Source organism: Sorex araneus, chromosome X, assembly GCF_027595985.1.
Source record: "Sorex araneus isolate mSorAra2 chromosome X, mSorAra2.pri, whole genome shotgun sequence".
Taxonomy (NCBI): domain Eukaryota; kingdom Metazoa; phylum Chordata; class Mammalia; order Eulipotyphla; family Soricidae; genus Sorex; species Sorex araneus.
Genome location: NC_073313.1, coordinates 338,333,383 through 338,356,441, shown reverse-complemented (window position 1 = coordinate 338,356,441; position 23,059 = coordinate 338,333,383). Strand labels below are relative to the sequence as shown.

The window sequence follows — 23,059 nt, the reverse complement described above, 5'->3', positions numbered from 1 at the left end:
CTGATGGATCAAGTAGGATGACAAGCAAAGAGGAATGGTCAAAGAGGAATGCCCGTTCCTCTTCTTTCAGCTATGTGCTTCTTTCTTCCCCTTCCATTCACTTGAAATCTAAGACAGACAGATCAGACCCTTCCTGCATCCCAGTATCTCACCAGAAGACATCAGTTTTCTTCTTAACTCAGCACGCTTTCTCTGAACACAAAGATGAAACCTGGCATGCTCCGTGAAAAATCATTTAATAAAGAGATTTATGAAGCCACACCTGGCTTGACTAGGGGCATGAGGAAAACTCCCACCACAGCTCTATCTGCATGGCTGGTGGTGCTTGAAATGGGAGAGCAAAGGCAAAGAGTGCCAGGGCAAAAGGTGCCAGGACAGAACTCAGGGTCTTAGCATGTGGTTCATCCCTTAAGCACTCTATCTGGACTTTATTTATAATTTATATGTAGTTTAAATCATTGAAAAATTTGCCCATGTTTTGGTGCCATGTCCTCCTATCCTTGGCTACAAATATTCTCTCTTATGTTTCCTTCTAAAAATTTTAGAGTTTTAAATACAAACATATGATAAATGTTCAGTTATTTTTGTGTAGGGGTTCACAGATTTTAATTTTAGAAATAACATTCTAATGAGTGGCAAGGATCCGAATGGGCAGACTTGGCAATGTTAGAGAAATAATGCAAATTTCAAAGATGAGAGATAAAGCAGGCAAGATGAGAATAACATGGGATAACTGGACATCCAACAAAACAGGACTGTGTTAGTAGTGGGGTGTATGTGCATACAAATAGGCATGTGAGCAATACCTACCAAATGCTCATGTCATGTGAATAGGAAATGCACATATACATAACTTTGTCTGTTTACATAGTGGCTTGATCACAGTTTTACAATTGTGTGCTAACGATCTCTTATCTTAATTCTTGTGATATTTTTAAACTTTAAAGAAAATATTTTATGGTTTGGAAATCTAGACATAAATAAAAATTTGTTTTGTTTAAAAAGACAAACTACTCATGAGGTGTTTGTAACATGCAAAAGTTCAGAGTAGTAATTTACAATATTTATTATTTTGTAGTTGTTAAAACAAGTTACCCCGGGCCGGAGCGATAGCACAGCAGGTAGTGCGTTTGCCTTGCATGCGGCCGACCCGGGTTTGATCCCCGGCATCCTATATGGTCCCCCAAGCACCGCCAGGAGTAATTCCTGAGTGCAAAGTCAGGAGTAACCCCTGAGCATCGCCTGGGTGTGACCCAAAAAGCAAAAAAAAAAAAAACAAAACAAGTTACCCATTCATTTCATAAAAGGAAAGGTCATATATGCCTGTTATGCACTAGTTTCTGAAAGCTGCTTTGGGCATTAAACAGTAGTGCCGTGTAATCTAGAAAACCAGGTTTTGAATCTTGCAGGGGAAGAACAATGGAGCTGCCAGCCATTGTTTTAGTGCTTTAGTGAAATTCCTTAAACATCATATGGATCCAAGGGTTTAGTGCCTTAGTGAAATGCCTTAAACATCGTATGGATCCAAGGGTTTCAGGTAGACAAAGTAAAAGGTATAAAGGGAAAGGCACAGATTCATATGTGACATAGAAGAGTACACTTAGAACAATGGGAAGGTGAGGGGGAGGTGCTGCCACGGCCATTTAGTATCTGGAGTTCCTGTCTGCCAGTGTGGACTGGAGCTACAGAGGACAGTGGCATCGCAGTGCCTGTATCCTCTGCTAATGGGTGGGTAACTTTGAAAATAAACAAAAATATTGCTAGAGGGTTGGCCTACAGAACTATGTTCACTAAGGGGGGATGGGTGGGAGGGGGCTTGGGGACATTGGCAAAGAATGTCTGGTGGTAGGTGTGGCACTGAAATATTGTATGTATAAAGCCCAGTCATTTGCAATATTGTGGTGCCTCCAATAGAAACTGGTAAATAAAATTACTACTTTTTTTTCAGTACACTTTTTAAGAATTTTCCATTTCTTCACTTACTGGACTTATATTTAGTGTTGGACTACAGCGATAGCACAGTGGGTAGGGTGTCTGCCTTGCACGTGGCCGACCTGGGTTCCATTTCTTCATCCCTCTTGGACAGCCCGGCAAGCTACCAAGAGTATCCTGCCCACACGGCAGAGCCTGGCAAGCTACCCTGATATATTCGATATGCCAAAAACAATAACAACAAATCTCACAATGGAGACATTACTGGTGTCCGCTTGAGCAAATCGATGAACAACGGGATGACAGTGCTACAATGAGGTGCTACATTTTGTGTTAATAATGCTTAAAGTTCTAGGCTGGGGATGCATTCTTTAAGCATTGTTTCTGGAAATGTTTAACCTAAACATGTGTGTCTTTCTGATATCAGCATTTTCTTTTCTAACTTTACGGGAAAACGCAAAACAAGCCATGAAACTGAGTCAGTTTAGACTTCAATTGTCCCTTACACTGGCCCACACCCTTTCTTCCCAGGACATTGAAACAGAGATGTTTGAGATGTTTAATCATTTCTGTCTTTTTGATGGTGTGGGTTTGGATAATATGAGCATCATTCATGGGTATCTTGGGCAATTATTTGGGGATAATTGCACTAATTTTACTTTATAGACTTTTTTTAGCTTCATTTGAGAGGTGATCTGAATGCTTTTTTTTTGATATGAGCATTTGAATTCACTGTGAAATTAATGAATGCAGAAACAGTTGTGTGGGGGGGTGTGCACACTTGTGTGTATGTGTTTGTGTGTGTGTGTGAGATAGAGAGAAAGAGAATATCTATTTCTTTTGTGCACAAAGTTCTATACTTCACTCTGTTCAAAAGAGGGGAAATTGTTTTCAAATACAATTATGACTTCTCTGCTGTTTATAATTACTTTCTATTGTTTTATTTATTTAATTTATTTAGTTAGTGAGTTTGTCTAGGGACCACACCCACCAGTGCTCAGGGCTAATTCTTGGCTATGTGCTCAGGAGTAACCCCTGGCAGTGTTCAGGGGACAGTAGAGGTCAAATCAGATTCAGCCTCAAGCAGGATAAACAACTTACCCCTCTCCCCCTGGACTATCTCTTTAATCCCAACTTCATTGTTTTATTTAAATGCAACTCTTCAAGTAGGAAGTTCTTCCTAATCTATCCCTTGCCTGTCCTCCTCTCCCCTCCCTTCCTCTCCCCTTCTCTCATCTCTTCCCTTCCCTTCCCTCCCCTCCCCATTTTTATCTACTCTCTCCCCTTCACTCCCTTCCCATTCACTTCCCTTTGCCCCTTCTCCCCTCTCTTCCCTATGCCTCTCCCCCCTCTCTCCCCTCCCCTCCCCTTCCCTTTCTTTCCCTACCTTCCTCCCCCCTTCCCTTCCTTTCCTTCTATTCCCCTTCCCTTCCCATTTTCCTACCATTCCCTTCCCTTTCCATGTCTCTTCACTTCCCATTTCCCTTTCCTTTCTATCAGTTTTTAGGTAGGATGACACATATGGTAAATATTTACTACAGGGTAACTCAGTATTGCATAAACATGTGTATCAATTTTGTCTATTATTTCTGTATCTTTATTTTTTCCATTTGATTATTGAACAAGAAATTACTGAATGATGTGATGTATTTTGCTCTGTCTTCAATGAACCTGTGATGAAAATCACTCTATGGATTTCTGTGCCACCTGTGCTTGTCAGGGGGGCTCCCTTAGGCCACAGCTATGGGTTTGGAAGAACATGCATGACATTCAGACTACAGTCCCTTACAACATATGACGATGAGTTTACAGGACTGTTTTCTAAGGCTGTGCATCAGTGCTCCCCTATTGGAATTGTGCACACCCTCAGTTCTGTACTGAGGAAAAAACAGCTACAATACACGATAAACCTCTTTCTCACGTTTTCTAGCTGTTAGGGGAGGAGAAGTTTCTGGAATTGTGTGTGTGGAACATTTATAGAGGCTTGAGAAATTTTTCCAAGAGTTAGACAACTTTCACATCCTTTGCTGTGGACTGAATGTTTGTGTGTTCTTAGAGCATTTGCTGAAATCTAACCTTATGCCATGACACCGCCATAGGCCGTAGTGCCTGGCCTGTGTGTGGGGTGGGATGGGGTGCAGTGGGAAGTTAGGGTAGGGGGTTGTGATGGGCTCAGAAGCCTGCAAGTTGGGATCATGTCCTTTCAAATGGGACCCATGAGAGTTAACCACATGAAAATACAACAAGAAGTTGAAAACCTAGAAGAGGGTCTTCTGTGACCACTGAGCAGCCCGATCTCCTGCTTCAGCTCCCAGGATAGTGAAAGATGCACGTTTGCTGTCAATTGGTTCCCAGACTGTGGGGTTGTGCTGCCAGTTTAAAGAGGACCATATGTGTGTGTCAGGACACATTTCCTGGCACATAGTTTTAACGTTCTGAAATTAAAGCATGACCTACTAAAGAAGAAAAAAAACTCCTATTTATCTTATATGCTTTCTAAGTGGACTGGCCAGTGTCAATACAAAATTATTGATTAATAGACAATAACTGTTTAATGATTAATGGGTTAAATAAGTGTCTGTTGCTAAGTGCTTAACTGGGTATCATGGAGGAAAATTACTAAATTGTAACATTTGCCAATTTCTATAGTGTAAATACTCACTGGTTTCAATAAACCAATGTGATGTCAACTGGCTCATGAAATTCGCATGAATTTTCATTGCTGTTTATGAAATATGGCAATCGTTCTTGTGCACCAGCTGTGCAGGAAATCATGGGATGTTTGTCGCTATCCTGTGTACTCAGATGCACACAGTAAAATCAGCACATGTGGTCACATCCAGGAAGGCTTGCAGAGACTTGTAGGAGCAGTCTTATTGGTTGCTCTGCTAGACTTCAGTTCCTTCCCTGCAGGAGTTAGTTATCCTACCATGGTCCCTTGCAATATTTCATCTCTGGGCTGTTTTTCACAAGTGTCGCAATTTCATATAAAATTCTAACTATTTCACTGCTTGGAAAAGGATGTTCTGCCTTTAAGATTTTTTTTTTTCAGAACGCTGTGTTTCCTGAAGGCTAATCTCTCAACACCTGGCTCAAGGTCACGGCCATAAGCCAGAATGAGAGAGGCACGCTTGTCCTTCTAGGGTATTCCTCTTGGCAAACAAGGGTGAGGGATATCCAGCAAAGCTAGGAGCAAAATTTGGAGTCAGTGACTCTGCACTGAGCTAGGGGCAGGGGACATGAGAACTCAAGGCATGGAGGTGTCTGATGCCAGGCAAGAGTGCAGTGAGAGCTGTGTCTGGGTGGCAGGGGTTCTGAGTGCAGAGGGGAATTGCTAGGTAAGGCCTCCATGAGCTCTGACAGTGATGCTTGTGGCCACTGACATTGAGTGAAGGAAGAGGGATGCTTCTCAGCTAGGAAGGTGTCTGGTCAGCTCTACCTCCAGCCATTTACCTGAGTCACCACTCCGTCCCTTCTGTACTTTGGTAACATACCTATCCCCCTCTTCCAGTCCCACCTAGAATCCCTTGAAGAAATTTGTACAGTCTCTTCACAGGGGCATCAGATTTCTCCAAGTCTCATTTGCAAGGTCTGGGCTTCTTGCCAGGGCCAGTACAGCTGGGGGTTCGACGTCTGCCACTCTCCCTGTTGCAGGCAAATCACCATCCTGAGTCAGGACTTGCCCTTCTTCTGCCTGTGTCTGCCGTGCCTGCTGCAGAGAATGCTCCAGCCCTGCGGGTGACTGGGCTAGCCCCATCAGCATCCTCGGCCATGGCAGGCCGCCTCTCCAATCCCCCTTACATCAGACCTCTGCCTGGACTCAGTCGTCAGTGCCTGTCTGCTGAGAATTGGGGGCTCTCTGTCCTCCCACTGAACCTACAGTCTACTGAGAAATCATCAAGACTGTTGGAGACATACCATCCATGGGGGGGGGGGGGGGGGAGGAAGGTAGGGAAGCTTGAAAACATACCAAGCCTCTGTCTTGGAGACTCAGAGAGGAATGGTTGTTTTGAATTAAAATAACATGTTTCAGTGCCTGGGATTTGGTCAGGAATGTTTGATATTAGAAAGGAAAAAAAATTAAAAGGAGCTTTGTGTAGTGAAGTGTTTAGGCTAGGTGGTATGTGTGCATGCCATGTGCACATATGTGTGTGCATGCCACGTGCACATATGTGTGTGTGTTTGTGTGAGTATATGCACACATTTGGTGTGTGTGTGTGTGTGTGTATTGTCTATGCGTGTGGGTTTGGGGTGTGTGTTTTCTTTTTTCTTTTTTCCTTTCATAGGAATGGCTGACAATCAAATTACTTGGAAGCATTTTCAAATTGACTTTCATCTCCGCTCATAGAAATGAGCCATTTAAGGCTTTTGTAGCTATTACTGATTCTGCCATTTCAAAGGGAGGACGCGTAACTCAGAAAGAAAGTCACGATCATACAACGGAGTGAAGAGAGAGTTAATCTAATTTTCTGCCTATCCTTGTGGCCTCCCTTGCCCTCTGTCCCTGGTGCAGAGAGCTCGTGGAAGAGAAAGTAGTGTGGGAGTCCAGAGCTCCTGCACTGACTCAGAGGTCACCCCACCTTCTGGGAAGGAATGGGGTTCCGGTTCCTGATTCAGCTTGGGTCCTCGTGAGATGGGGAAACCTAGGGAGTGACTGTTCCCACCATGGCCAGTGATATGATGGCCATTCTTCAGTTGGAAAGTTCTAGAAGCCCTGGGCTGCTGGCAGAGCCATTCCCAGCCATCATCAGTCTTTACAGAGAGATGGCATTTTGGAAAGCAGAAGATGCAGAAAGGACAGGTATGATGCTTGCTCAGGGGAAAGGGTGTGGAGAGAAGGAAGAGAGACTATGGGGTCTGGAGAGGACAGAGGTGCTTGCTGTGTCACATGAAGAGACACAGAACAAGTTTCTGAGAAGGATTACCACTACCTCAAACCACCCCCAAGAAGCCTACTTTTCATCATAAGAACTACCTCGGTGGTGTGTATTTGGGGTCCCCATCTGCAGATAACCCAGGGGAAAAGATGGTCCCTGAAACCCCCCTTATGACTCAGTGCCCCTGGCTGGTAGAACTTGCTCTTGTTGGGAGCCCCTTTTCCTCTGCAGAATCCTCTCCAGAGAGTCTTGTCTCCGTGGTGTCTGAGGGACATTCCCAGCACCTGTTATGATCTGTGGGGCTCATGGCCTCCTGGATCCATTCATTCTATCACCCAGGGATCACAGGTCATCAGTGAGCATCATCACTGAGCACTTTCTAGGAGGCACCCAGAGGCAGGGATTTTGTGTGGCATTTCCAACCCTAGACACAGGTAAAAATGCCCTGGCTATGTTGAGGGAGGTCCTCTGCTATCAGGTGGCAGACAGTGGGGACGCAGGAGAATGAGAAGCTTCCTGGACTGAAAGTAGCATAAACTCTTGAGGGGAGGAGAGCAATGTGAATATAAGACAGAGAAGAAGCTTGCCCTGCGGACATATTTGCTGGGTTTGTGTTTTCACTGCAGAGATAAGAGAGATGACCGTCATGCAGTGGCTCTGGCAGAGCAGTGGCCAGGGTTGGAGAGGGACAGGATATCTCCTTGGTTACTCCTTACATCAGGACACAGGGGCAAGGACATAATGGCAGGGACAACTCTGAGCCAGAACCTTAGGTGGGTCCACAGACAGAATATGATTGTGGGATTCTATTCAGAGAAATGAAAATACAAAGAGTATCCCAATGGGTTCTCTGGGTCAAGATGCCTTGTCTGGTGTCCTGCCAGCATGGACAGCAGAGAAAAAAGAGGTAGCCAAGATGGGAGTGGCCAAGAGGATGAGTGATAGCTGTGGCCAGGCTCTCACACATCTGTAGCTGTGTGCTGGTTGGTCATGCCAAACACACATTCATATCCAAGGGACAGGCGGAGGCCAGGCACCTCCACGTGGAATTGCATGAACAAGGCCAGGCCTATCCTGGTGTGGGCAGGACCACAATCTTGGGTGACACTCTAAGAGGGAAAGATTCTTTCCTGGAAAATCCCAAGGAAGTTCCATGAACGCTGTGGGCTGAATTAGGGAGAGGGTGGACCCAAGTGGGCATGGGTCAAAGCTGTGTCCTCAGACAGAGGAGATGTATAAATAGGACACATGATCCACAAATTGTCAGCAGAGAGATGACTTATTTGCAGCAGAACAGCATTTCCCCTTTGCCTGAGTCTGCTCCAAAGAGGGGGCACCTGGAGGGCTGAGAGGACTTTCAGGATGTAAGGTAGCTAGGAGTCTTCCCCATGGGTTATGGAACCTTCTTCCCACCCTCATGGAACCATGTGGAGTGCAGGCCAGGAGCTGGGGATAGGGCAGGAACCCAGCTGGTGTGCTCTCCTGAGTTACATAGAGTCCAGAAGACAGGTGATAAATACTCACGCGAAGTGACTCCAGACCATCATCAGTGCTCCAGAAAGAGTAAGCAGAGCAAGGACACAGCAGAATCATCCTGAACTGGGAGTTGGGATAGTGAAACAGACCCCATGGACTAACAGGAGCTGTTAATCAAAAAAAAAAAAAAAAAAAAAGCACATTCTAAGCCTCAGTAAAGGTCACTGCAAATGCCCTGGGGTAGGAAATGTCTGGAAGCACTTGCCCTGGTAGGCAGCTGGGAGGCTGAGCTCACATGGACACCACGGCACATCCAGGCCCTGAACTCTCTCCAGCTGTCTGCTTCTGCTCTCACCTGCCCCACTCCTAGAAGCTACACTGACTGCACAGATGGGGAGAGGTGGGTGGCATCTGCCATTCTCACACTCCCCACACTCAGCTGCCCTCCTGTGACTGACATCTATCTGCCAGTCTGTCTGTCTCGGTGAAAAGCACGGCTGTCAGACTATTTTCTTGTTTTTTTTTCTGGTGTCTATGGGACTCCCACTCTTCTTGAGGTCTTCCTTCCCACCACCCCTGGCCGAGAGCCTGCTCTTACTGTCTTGCTCCGAAATGTTGCCTCTCTGTGTTTTGGATCTTGTTCACCATCCAGGCGATGGCAAGGGAAAGGGGGTGGGGTATGGTCTTGAGGAATCAGCCTCCCCACCCTTCCTCCTAGATTCAGCTCAGGATCAGACTCTGACACCCCTTGCAGAGAACAGATCTGGGCTTGGCAAAGGTAGGAAGTGGGTTTCACAGCAGGTTTGTCCTGGGGCCACCTTGGTGGGAGCTGCCAAGATGCCCCAGAGCACTGGCAGCCCTGCAGGTGAGGAGCTGCCTCAGCTCCACCTGCGTCTCCACCCATCACTGTGATCTCAGGGAACCAGGGAGGGCTCCTGCCTGCCATGCAATGGCCTTACGGGGGGCTGTTTCTCTTTGTAGCCGAGGCATGCTGAGGTCAAGACCCCAGAGGAAACCCTCCTACTCCTGCCCTGAGAGTTGACTCTTCTAAAGACGCGGCATGATTGACTTTTTCTGGTGCTTGGGTGGGCAAAGACAGTTCCAAACAGAGACAAAAGGTATATCTGATGCAAGCACAGCCTGGCCACACATCAGCCCTGGTCCTGCCCTACAAACTGGCACCTTCTGGGCACATTGGATTCTGGTGGTCTGTAGAAGGCACCAAGGACCATCATCCTGGGAAGTCAAAGCCCACTGAGACTGAGGCCCCCCGAGCATCCCCCTGAGGGGCTGAGGCACAGCTGACACATCAGCAGCTCCCATGTCTGAACACATCGTTCCCTGCCAATCCTCCACTTCCAGCTCCAGCATGAAATTTATCAGCAAGTCGGGGGTGTGAAGGTGGGAACCTCCATCTCCAAGTCTCTACGGCAGTGTTCCATCCACCAGGGATGGTTCTGGATACATCCCCTGGCAGAATACTATTTTCTGAACTGAACACCTGCCTCCATGCAGCTCACTGCCAACTCTCTGATTCTCCCCTCGCAGCTCACTGCCAACTCTCTGATTCTCCCCTCGCCGACGAGGTCCTTCCCCGCAGTGTGCGGTTAGAGTTCTCCACATACATCCCGACATCCACGCTCATTGCCGGAAACACACTTGAGAGCCATCCGCTCTGCTGCCATAGCAGCCACAGCGCTCGGAGCTCTGAGACCACATCTGATTCCTAATGCTATTTCCTGTAAAATTCCTATTAATTGCATTATTTCTCTTGACTACTAGTCCCTGGAACATTCCGGTGGTAATATCATGAGCACACGTCCCAAGTCCCCTTGATTCACTGGCCTCTAGGCTAAGAAACAGGCCTGGACTAAGCTGCCCCTGTGCCTGCTAGATTGAGCAGCCCTGCCTGAGGGAATCTCATCTACGGCAGCACAACTGCCCGGCTCTGCAAAGGCCAAGTCTATTCGCTAAGCACCGCCATCCGGCTCCCAGGAAAGCAGTTTCTCAGTCGGCGTGGGTTAGTGAGGTCAGGGTAGATTCTAAACTTCAGCCTCCCCGGAGAGCTGTCTCAACTGCCCACTCTAATGAGCTCACACCACTCAGATTCTCTGATGAAAACTTTCCATCGCAGCACAGGGAGTGGCCTAGGAGGCTACCGTGGTGATACAGGAGGCAACCATTTTCCTCTGCTCTGGATATGATCCTGCTGACCTTCCACGTTGGTAATGAATCTGTGTCCTATATCCTTTCCTTTCCAGCACCACCAGTCCAGCATTCAAGGAATGATGTTTTTTGTGTGGGGTGGGGAGTACTAGGAGAAGTTGGTGTACAATCCAGCTCAAAGTTGGGAAACAGCCACGCCTGTGGCCATAGTCAGGGCAGGTATGTGCCTCAGTTGCACTCTTATAAATTCTCAAACTTTGCCCGTTAGTCTCTTGGTCCCTGTGTCATGGAGGTTCTGCCTTGTTCTGCCTCCACCTCCAAGAGACATCCTGAGGCCATTGTGGGGAAGAACATGTGAGGCAACCACTCAATCTACTAGGATTTTTCACATTCTGGAGTCTCCCCAGCATCCTCATCCATTCAGATTGTGACACTAACAAAATATTGTCTCCTCAAATCAAGGCACCATCTTCACCCTCTGAAGCTTGAAGAGGGTATAGAATCAATGTCCCTAAGCACATGTTTTACAACAGACCTTGGTGATCCAAGAACTACTTCCTGTTGGATCAGTGCTATGCAGGCCTAATAGGGGATGTCGGGTCAAGAATGACATCTGAATTCCCTGCACTGGATAATTGTCCAAACCACCACTCACACACACTTTTTTTCTTGTCTTCCTATGGGTGGGAGAGGGGGGCACACCCTATAGTGCTCAGGGTTTGTGCTTGATAGTGCTCAAGCACCCTCTTCACTGTACTATCACTCTGGCCTTCACTCATCAATTTTTATTTTTGGCACACAATGTGAACCTTAAATCTTATTCCTGAGTATGCAAATCCCCAGTGATGGCAAGATTCTAGGAAGTGAATTCCTTTATTTTATTTTGTTTACTTTTAATTGAATCACTGTGGGATACAGAGTTACAAAGCTTCCATGGATGGGTTTCCTCATACAATGATCCAACACCCATCCCTCCACCAGTGTACATTTCCCACCACAAATGTCCCCAGTATCCCTCCTGCCACCCCCACCACACGCCCCCCCCCACCTGCCTGTCTATATGGCAGGTACTTTTCTTCTTACTTTCTCTATACTTTGGGGCATTTTGGTTTGCAATACAAATAGGAAGCAAATTCTTCAAAAACGCCTTGCTGCTAGCTTTGGAACTCTGGGAACCTGTGAAAAAGAAGGCAGGCATCACATTTCACCTCTGTGCATCCCTGCCATCCCTCAGTTACTTCTCACAGCCATCCTTGACTTGCCCTGCCCCCTTCTCTCCTGGATACTGTCCTGGTGGCATGTTCTCCTAACCTGGTGATCATATCTCCTCTAATAAATCTCTGGCCTCACAGGCTTCTGCTCAGTGTGACCCATATAACCATTTCTGGATAAAGACTTTGCATAGGTTTTCTCTTCCAGGATTTTCGCCATCACCTCCATGCTCAAGTCATCCTCAGAGAGATCATCTTTGCCCTCCAATAGGAACAAGTGTCCATACTCTACTGGTCTGTTTCATTATCTTCCTTGCATTTACTGTAATTAATGACTGTGTTTTTTCTACCTGATCCTCCTACTATAAAGAGAGTGTTGGGAATCTTGCCTTGAGTTTCTGGATTCTTCCAGGTATGCTGGGACTCTGTGCATTTGAGGTCATGACATGTGGTGAGTTGGTAAGTCAGAGAGTAGGAGAGAGTTAAAACTCTTGCTGATTTTATGGGGGACACCTTCATCCCACAGAGCTCCATGATGTGATGAAAACAAGAAATAAGCTGTAAGTAAACAGCAGTTGTAGTAAAGATGTGCCACCAGACCATTGCTAATGACACACAGGATTGGAAGTTCATCTGAAAGGCAAAAGGGCTCTGAGTACTATCATAGTGTGGAAGACATGATGACCCACATTGAGCTCTCACCATTGGAACTTATTTATGATTTTCTAAGTAGCACTTGATCCCGCATTTCTTTGTCACAGATATTCCTCCTCCAGTGTGAGGTTGCCTCACCTTGGTCATGCATCCGATGCCATTAATGTCTTTGTTTGAGAATAAAGTATTGATTATTGGATCTGTGGTCCCAGTGGTGTTTAGGCTAAGGCAACACCACACTTAGGATGGGGTTGACATCAAAAGGACATATTTACACAAAGGGAAAACCTACAGAGTTAAGCTCAAAGTGTTAAGTTATTGTATTTCATGCAGAAAGCAAGTGAAATACTCCACAATGGGAATGGATATACTTCCTGGCCTCACCTGGTCTTCCAACTATGCTTTGTACTTCCATAGCTTTTAAGTAACATCAGGACAGTAGGCAGTTGAAATGATTTAATGAGAAAGAAGAGCAAAGCAAAAGTTATTCAACAGCCCTGAGCTCTGCCGAGATGGCTTGGGTATTCCCCAGAATAGCAAGGCCTGAGCAGTACTGCATTCTTAGGCCTTCACATCAACCAAATGGCCCTGTTGGCTGAAAAATCACCAGGAAGTGGTCCCACAGTGGCCTGAACACTACTCAAAAGTGTCCCCCACCCAACAAAAAGCCATTCACAAAATACTGATTACATTAAAGATACTTCCCAACAGAGTCACATGAGGATAAGCAAGTACATATTACGAGAAATTATTTCTCCTGGGATGTTTTTGTCAAGCAATAGAAAGGTGCCATATGAAAGATGATTACACTCCTTCAGAGCAACTTGCAGCAACTCTCTGAGCTCAGTGTGGAATTAGCCAAGTGCCCCAACCTTCCTGTGAAATGACTGTGTGGGCTTCAGAAGTGAGTGTTGGCGCAGGTTCAAGTCACCCCTAGGAGAAACTTAGTCGAGCCCAGGCCCCAGATCCTTCGCCTGCAATGTCTGGTCCAGCTCACACTTGCAAGATGAGTACCATGGTTAGTGCCTGTCCCTGCACAGTTTAACACCCATTCACAGAGGAGAGCAGCACACTTGGGTGTGGGCCCTGAGTCACCCATCTTACACCCACCACGAGGAGCAGCACACTGGGTGTAAGACCTACACAGTCCCGCTCCCCTGCACTGAAGAGCTACATCCCAGGTGTGGGGGCCTGCATACTCCAGCTCACACACCTACAGTGCTGACAAGCACACGGGGTATGGAGCATCTGCACAGATGACTTTGAAAAGGCAGCAATCTCATTAAGGACAGACCCAATGCATATTTGAACAGTACAATGCCGAGTGCACACAGCAATCATGGATGCTTTTTCAGGCTGTGAATCCCTTTCTGTCTAGCCACCTGGCGTCAGTGATGGATGCTGGAAATCCTTCAACCCTGCTCCCCACTTCAACTTTACTGCTAGGCCAAGATTCTACTCTGACCCTACAGGTCTTATGGTCAGGCTTGAACAATTGTTCCCAGGTGAGCCTCACCCTGACACCTGGCCATCGTCGATCCACTACAAGATGCTGAGGGACAGGGCCTTGGCATTAGTGGTGTTCGCTCCTTGGCTGCACCCCACAGCTCTGTACTCCAGCCCACTGCAGAGTCCCGCAGCCTTCTCTCCCCATACACCATGAATTAATTACCAAGTGTTATAAATGATAAATACTTAGCCCCATGCAAAGAAGAATGAGTCCAATTTATTTATAAGCTGCAATTGGGGAAAAGATGTGCCTAATACGTATCCCAGACTTATATCTATGCCGAAGCAAGTAGGCTGCCACCTCTCGAAGCACTTTACAATGTTATTTCAGGGAGTTAAAGAAAATGTGATGGAAAAATAGTCATGATGTTAAGCTAATGACTCCAAACAATAAAATAATATATATGCATGTTTAAAAAGATCAGGTTTTTAAAAATTGAGGCAGTGTTATTATCTAAATCCACGAGACCACCTTTTCCCCTAAGCATTGAAAAAATGTCTCCTTGGGAAGCTGCCATGCTATCATTCTTTTCCCATCTTGGAGGAGCTTTAGACTCACAGATTGGAGCAGGTATCCCAGATCTCAGGTATTTCCAACAGGAGTGCAGCCCACAAGCCTGCTTCCCGGGCTCACCCCATTTGGGGACCCAACATGGCAGGAAAATTGGGACTCAGAGTCTGGGGAGACATGGAAAATCCCAAGGGGTCATGATGAGTAAATCGAAAGGCAAGATAGGTGAGTCTCACTGTCTTCTGCTACCTTGAGCCCCAGTTCCCAAATCAGTCTCCACCTCACACATGCTACAAGCCCTGGTTAGCAGTGGCTTCTCTCTGTGTCTCTCTACTCCCAAGGAATAAGCCATGTCTTTACCCTCTACAGGATGGGATGCCTGACCAGGGCTGGAGCACAGCACAAGGACAAACCTTCCATCTCTGTCAGCTCAGGGGCAAAGCCAATCCTGGAGGCTGGGTTGTCAATAGTCAGGTTCCCATTACTCCATCTAATGGTTCTGAATTTCAGGTGCAGCAGAAGTGGCATCTCTGAGTCTCTCTCCCAGCCATGCAGATAATCATCTCCTCTTTGGGTATTACATGATCATGTTTTTTTGTACATGTGACTCCAATCTCCTTTCCTTTCAGGGACACCCACCAGATTTTATGAGAATCCCAGTTATCAGATTCATTTTTAAAAAAATTTTTTTATTGAGTCACCATGTGGAAAGTTACAAAGTTTTCAGGTTTAAGTCTCAGTTATACAATGCTCAAACACCCATCCCTTCACCAGTGCACATATTCCACCACCAAGAATCACAGTATAGCTCCACCCCGTCTCCCCACACCCCTAACCGTCCCCTGCACCCCTAGCCCCCCCACCCCTACCCCCCTCCACCTGTGTAACTGATAAATTTCACTTTACTTTCACTTTGATTGCATTCAATATTTCAACAAAACTCACTATTATTATTTGGAAAGCCTCCCCCCTAAAGTCGGACCTGCTGAAAAGGAAGCATTTGATAACTTGTTTTCCATTGTATCAGCTTCATTTTAATCTGGAGCACCTCTTTAAAGACCTCTTCTCGAAATACAGTTTAAATTAATGGGGATTCTGGACTCCTATAAGCTAATGAGGGCAGGACACAATTCTGACAATGATGCTTTCTGGGGAGGGGAATTTGGGCCACACCTGACAGCATTCAAAGATTACTCCTGGTGAGCTCAACAGATCACATGGAATTCTGTGGAGGGAATTCAGGTTGACCACATGCAGAGCAAACACTTTATTCACTACCTCTCCATCTCCCCCAAAGCATGTCTGATCAAACAGAGCTGTGTGAGCATGTGTCTATGTATGTGTACATACTCTGTGTGTCTATGTGCATGTATGTATATGTATGCCAATATTTTTTTGTCAAGTGTTTTTGTGTCTTTGTTTGTGCATACCCGATTGTCATTGTGTCCCTGTGTATGTCTGTGTATGTGTGCATGCATATTTGTGTGATAGTGTAATGTACATTCGTTTATGTATGTGTGTTTAGATGTGTATACACATATGGATATATGTGCATATGTGTCATAGTGTATGTATAAATCTCTATGTGTCTATGTATGCCTATGCATGTATATTTGTGTGCATCTTTGAATGTCTGTGTTAGTTATGTTTACGTGTGTGTGTGTATGTGTATGTGAGTGTGTGTCCTGCCCACCTTCCACTGGTATTTAGAACTGGCAACCTGATTTAGGAAGTGGGAGAGAGAGGTGAACTGCTAAACAGAGATGGGCGAGGAAGAGGTAGCAATTAGCAGCAATCACTAGCAGAGCTGCCCTAACTATGTGCCCCCGGGGCCTGATTATGCTCCAGGTGATGCTACAGCTTAATCCTTCTCTAAAATGAGAACCTACTGCAGCTTTGTTTTGACTATGGAGTCGATTCCGCCTCTCATCCCTTTCCCATGAGTGATCGTGTGGAGTCTACACTTTCAGGGAGTGTGGTCTGACCAGGGGAGCTTCCTGTGCTCTGTGTGAGACAGCTCTACTCTGGAAAGGATGCAGTAACTACCAACAAGACTGTCGTTCATGAAGTGTGGCTGACAGAAAGGACTCTGTGTGGATTCAGAGGTTTTGCCGTCTGCTCATCCCACATATCCGCTCTGAACTCAGATAGGGGCTTGTGGTACCTGTTTGCTGGGTGGTGTATGGAAGACTTAGGATTCTAGGAGAGTTGTGGAGAGTCTGTATCTCTGCATCTGAGAGGCAGCATAGCTCTGTGTTCTAGAGTAGTGTTTCTCAACCTTTTCCAGCCATAGCCCCCTAGTCCTATGCCGTGAGCCTTCAATTATGTAATTTTCTGCTTCTAGAACCATTTAAATATTCTGGGACCTATAGGTATCATATTGTGCCACTTGAGAAATGCTTCTCTAGACCACAGGACGAGGGTGGCACTGATAGCCACAAGGCTCTGGGCCAGGGTAACCCACGCTGAATGATCTCCATCTGTACTGACCTTGACCGTTCTTGTGGCTTTCACAGTCTGTGGGGACCAATTTACAGTTCAGGGCAGTGTGACTAGCACCCAACTAGAGGCAAGACCTGGGCATGCCCAGTGTGCAGAATCCTACTGCCCCAGCGCCATCATCATATCAGTCTTTGTCTCTAACTAGATACTGTCTTCATTATGTCAGGAACAATGTAAAGAAAAGAATCAGTCCAGACTACTCTTCACAAAGATGATGCAACCCTCCACCCCCACCCCACAGGATGAACTGAGATTATGGGTCAGCCCTCATTTAATAATCTGTACAATGTGAACTGAGGTGGGGAAAAAAGAACAGTCAGTGGTTTCTTCATTTAGGGAATTCAAGGACTTGAGGAACAGGAATAATGTTGCTTCTTTTTTATATATATTTTATTTTAATGAAAGGAGTTCACGATAGTTCATTCTGTCACCATTGTGAGTAACATCTCCATTGTGAGACTTGTTGTTACTGTTTTTGGCATATTGAATATGCCACGGGGAGCTTGCCAGGCTCTGCCGTGTGGGCAGGATACTCTTGGTAGCTTGCTGGGTTCTCTGAGAGGGACGGAGGAATCGAACCCAGATTGGCTGTGTGCAAGGCAAACACCCTACCCGCTGTGCTATCAGTCCAGCCCAATAGTTCATTACAGATAATATTCAAGCACCAATCTCACCATCGAGCACCTTCCCACCACAATAAGAGGTAAGTGTGTGAGGGTTGTTGTATTTCATTCTGAGCAGTTTAAGCTTGAATATAAGATAATACAAGCAAGAATGTTAGAAACCAAAATCCAACATGAGATTTCATTGGTAAAGAAGTGTACAGCACCCGGTCCAGACAAGGTCAGAATCTGCCACCAGTACTTGTCAATACACTGACTTGTCTCTTTACATGATACCGTCTGAATGCAAGGTTCTGTCACAATGTAAAAGCAGCAGAACTGTCCTGTTGTACAAGAAGAGAGACATCCATGATATTGGCAACTATTTCCTAACATATCTGTTGTCCATCGTATAAAAGTTATTCACTTGAGTCATCCTGAATAGGTTTTCATCCTGAATAGGTTTGGCAGAACACTAGACAAAGGACAACCAAACCATACAATCAAGCCAAGTTCTGAAAGGATTCAGCACAATTAACCATATCCACCCAGTGAACAAGCTCATTGAGGTTTCACAAGACCTCAAGATGCCATTCTGTCTAACATTCATTTTTGATTTAAAGAAGGCCTTCGATTCTGTTGAGACTGAAGTGGTCATCAAAGCCCTAGCCAGACAGGGTATTCAAACTCAGTACATCAGGATCCTTTGTGAGTTATATTATGAATTTACCACTAGGATCTCACCATACAAGGAAATGATCATTGACATAAAGAGAGATTTTAGCAAGGTGATTTCACTTTTCACATTTCATTGAAACTCTTCAGTGTCACCCTTGATAATGTCATGTGACGACTGGAATGGGAAGGAATGGGAGTGAGTGAAGATAGATCGTCGGCAACTACACCACCTCCTCTTCACTGATGACATCATTCTAATGACACCAAATATTAGTCAAGCGGTACAAATGCTGTGACTGTGAGTGTGGAAAGGTCAAATTGCAGCTGAATCTCACAAAGACAATGTTCATAAGAAATAGACTAGTTCCTGACATTCCATTTGCCCTCAATGAAACAAATATTTCTGAATGCAGCAGTTATGTGTACCTAGGTTGAGAACTCAACATGACAAATGACCTGACACCTGAACTGCACAGGAGGAAGAGAGCAGTGTTGAACTTCTTTAAGAGTTTCGAAGAAGTGGTTAAGAGGATGAAGAACCTCCAACTCTGGGCACATCTTTTCAACTCCACCACTCTTCCTGCACTAACATACCCTTCAGAGACCTGGGCCCTACGAAAACAGGATGAGAATGCTATTCAAGTATCCCAAAGAGCAATCAAAAGAGCTATGCATGGAGTATCATGTTTCATTCGAGTGAGAGAAGGAATCCGGAGTTCCGACCTCTGTGGACGATAAAGAATCAGGGACACTGTCTCATTTGCCAAGGCGTCGAAAATCAGATAGGCTGGACACGTAATGCGATTCAGAGATGACCGCTGGACTAGAGCTGTTGCTGACTGGATTCCACAGGACTTCAAAAGACCTGCTGGTTGCCCAACTACGAGGTGGTCAGACTTTTTTGTCAAGACACTGAATGAATGGTTTGAGTTTCTTTGTATTCCTGGAGCGAGCAGATGCCATTGAGCTACACTAGCACGTGACAGGGACGAATGGAGACATTACTCGTGCCCACTCAAACAAATTGACAAACAACAGGATGACAAGTGATACAAGTTATGTTAGAAACCAAACAAATGTGTGATGATTTTGATAAGTAAGTGAGGTAGATTAGAAGAGGCATTCCGGAAATTCTTCGGTGCTCTCTTCCAGGAGCTTTAGTTTATAGTCTCTGGATCTTGGCCATTGATAAGATTACATGGTGCTGGGAGCAGTTTGTGGGTGTGACTGCCAAACTACTGGAAAACTGGGGAGCTGGGAGGAGGAGGCCCAGTCCTGATCTGATTGGGCTTGGAGATCTTAGTCATAGGTTCCCAAGTACCTGGGTTTTCCTGCTTGTCCCCTTTCCAGAGAAGTTCATCTGGTTTGGAGTGAGGCTCGTCCCCTCTTGGGTGAGGTATTCTGAGTGAATTTTGCTTTTTTACTTCCACTTTCACTACAGAAATATCCAACATTTTTTTCCACCTTGGGATATATTCCCAGAAGTGGTATTGCAGGGTCATATGGAAGCTCAAATTCTAGTTTTTGAAGAACTGTCCATATTGTTTTCCAAAAAGGCTGGACCAGTTGGCATTCCCACCAACACTGGAAGAGCGTCTCTTTTCCCCCACAACCATGCCAGCACTGGTTGCTTTTGTTCTTTTGAATGTGTGCCAGTCTCTGTGGTGTGAGATGATATCTCACTGTTGTTTAGATTTGCATCTCCCTGATGACTAGCGATGTGGAACATTTTTTCATGTGCCTTTTGGCCATTTGTATTTCTTTTTTGAGGAAACCTGTTCATTTCTTCTCCCCATTTTTTGATGAGTGTGGAGGTTATTTTTATGCAATTCTATTAATGTCTTGTATATCCTAGATATTAATCCCTTATTGGATGGGTATTGGGTAAATATTCTTTCCCATTATGAGAGCTCTTTCTGCATTTTGATCACTGTTTCTTTTGAAGTGTAGAAGCTTCTTAGTTTGATGTAGCTCAGTAGAAATGACAACTGTACCTATATGTTCATTGCATCACTGTTCACAATAGCCAAAATCTGGAAACCTAGAACAGATGACTGGTTAAAGAAACTTTGGTACATCTACACAATGGAATACTATGCAGCTGTTAGGAGACATGAAGTCATGAATTTGCTTATAAGTGGATAGACATGGAGACTATCATGCTAAGTGAAATGAGTCCGAAAGAGAGGGACAGACATAGAAGGACAGAACTCATTTGTGGAGTATAGAATAACATAACATGAGACTGACACCCAAGGACAGTAGATACAAGGGACAGAAGGATTTCCCCATAGCTGGAAGACTGCTTCATGAGTGGAGGGGAGAAATCGTATGGAATAGAGAAGGGACCACTAAGAAAATGATGGCTGTAGGAGTCAGTTTGGATGGTAGATGCATGCCGAAAGTAGATAATGGACAAAACATGATGACCTCTCCGTGTCTGTGTTGCAAACCATAATGTCCAAAAGTAGAGAGAGAGTATGGGGAATATTGTCTGCCATGGAGGCAGGGGAGGGTGGGAAAGGGGAAAGAGGGGTATACCGGTGATATTGGTGGTGGGGAATGTGCACTGGTGGAGGGATGGGTGTTTGGTAATTGTGAGATTGTAACCCAAACATGAAAGCTTGTAACTATCTCACAGTGATTAAATAAAATTTTAAAAGAAGAAAGAAAAAAGAAATATCCAGCATTGAGCTATTAATGAGTGACTGCTTTTTTTCTAGGAACATACTAGATTTTCAGAGGGTTGGTTATCTCTTCTGAGAGAAATAGGAGAACTGTGTGATTCCTTGGTTCCTACCACTCTCTCTGGACCAATGGCAGGTAGATCACCCCCTCCCTCTGGGCACATTTTCCCAGCTATAGAGAAAAAGGGGTCTCTGTAATAGAGTAGCTGATTTTCATGAAGGATATAGAGGTTAATGGTTTCAACATTTGCTTGCTGCATGGAAGACCTAAAGAAAAATAAAATTAACATGCACAGTTAGGTACTATGTGGTAAGTTACACGTATGTTTGCTCATTAATCCTCATTGACACCAGATGCATAAATAATTTGATTCGTGTTTAATAGACATCAAATTCAGAAGCGGATCATTCCTTTGTCTTTAGCAAGGGGTGCTCCAAACAGATACTTAGCAAATAAGAAAAAGAAAGCAATATATTTAAAGCAAGACTCCAATGCTAAAGTATGTGTGTGGCATAGTTACCATTTAATTGTGAATATTAAGGAGTCGGGAGGCAGATTCAGTCCTGCCATGTACCACCTGTGCACATTTGGAATTCTGAACATGACTACTGTTTCCTTTATCTGTCGACATTAGTCTCCTAGGGCTGCTATAATAAATTACTCAAATTTATGAGGAATACATTTATTTTGCTGTTCTGGAAGTCATGACTCAGAATCATGGATTTTTTCTTAGGGATAGTCCCTCTGAAGACTCCAGAAGAGTAACATCCTACCTTTTCCAGCCCCAGGTGGAGGTCAGACATCCTTGTCATTCCTTGACTTGTGGCTACATCAATCAATTTCTGTCATTTATCATAGGACTGCCAATTTGGGTCTTCTTGTGGTCTTCTCTCTCTGAGTGCTTATTCCCTGTAAATTAATCACTTTACTGGAGTAGGGTTCTCTATTATCCAGTATGACTTAGCTGTACTAGATGGAAAAGACCCTATTTCCAGCCTCCGTCCATGCACAAGCATGAGAACTAAGTCTTGAACATGTCTTTTTGGTTGGATACAATTTCACCTCCAGTACCATTGATTATACTTCAGTAGAATTAGGTGAATTGTGGCTATTCTAGAACTGATGAGGTCGTGGATATAGGAACCATTTTGTATTTTGCATTCAGCCTCTTTACAGTAAATTTCTATTGCATGTTCTGCTCTGCAGTAGCACAAGGGATACACTATGTATCCCCTGCGAGTTCCCAAAAACCACCAGACAAAATTGCTTGCTACTGGCCACCACTAACAATGCTAACATCCAGCCTCCTTATTGGAGGGCTTCCCAATTTCCAGACTCAGGTGTGTCCAGGTTCCTCTGAACAGAACAGATGACACCCTCGATTAGTTTTTTTGTTGTTGTTCTTCATTTTTATTTTTGTTCTGGGCAACAACTAGCTTTGCACAGTACTTATTCTTATTTCTTCACTTAGGGACCACTCCTGCCAGGATTTGGGGTACAACATGTGGTGCCAGGGATCAAACTTAGGTCAGTTGCATGCAAGGTCAATACACTATCTTCTCTACTGTGTCTTCAGTTCTCTCTTATTTTGGTCATGGAAACACCAGGAGAACATTAAGCAGCTTGGAGAGTTCTATGTAGAAAGTGGTTCAAAGTCCAGGTTAGAGCTAGGATCAATATGTGAAACCTTCCACAAGGAGATGATCTCTTTTCAGGGGCAATTACTAGCACCCCAAAAACTATGACGCCTTAGGCCTATTTTATAATTGCTGGGACCCCTGACATTGCTTGCACTGGTCAACCTGGGTTCTATCTCTGGGAACTCTTTAAGGTATTAAGTCCCACTAGTGATTTTTGAGTGAAGAACTAGAAGAAAGTCCTGAGTATAGCCAGGTGTGGCCCAAACCCTTGCCCATTAAAGAACACACACAGCCAAAAACAATTTCTGGTTTTGAACAGGCACTAATGAACAAGAGAATATGTGTTCTGCAATACACACTCCCTGTGTCCTGAGATTTCCAGAGATTTTTTTCCCTTTTGCAGCTCAGAGGGCTCTTTTTCTGCAGGAAACTTATGTCCAAGAGCAAAGTATTGAGTTCAGAGGAAGACTAAGGAAGAGGATAGATGCAGAGGGCACTGAGGTAGGGTGAGGCCAGCTCCCAAGAGATGAGCATTAAAACTAATTGAAATGACTATTAACCAGAGAAAGTACATGAACTCAACTACAAAAAGCATAGGTGAAAAGCTGGAATG

General features: G+C 45.0%; 1 pseudogene; it reads left to right on the top strand.

Moving 5' to 3' along the window:
* The first annotated feature begins 6,597 nt into the window (after window positions 1–6,597).
* Window positions 6,598–23,059, top strand: part of LOC101544045 (40S ribosomal protein S3a-like) — a 67,227-nt pseudogene continuing 50,765 nt past the window's right edge.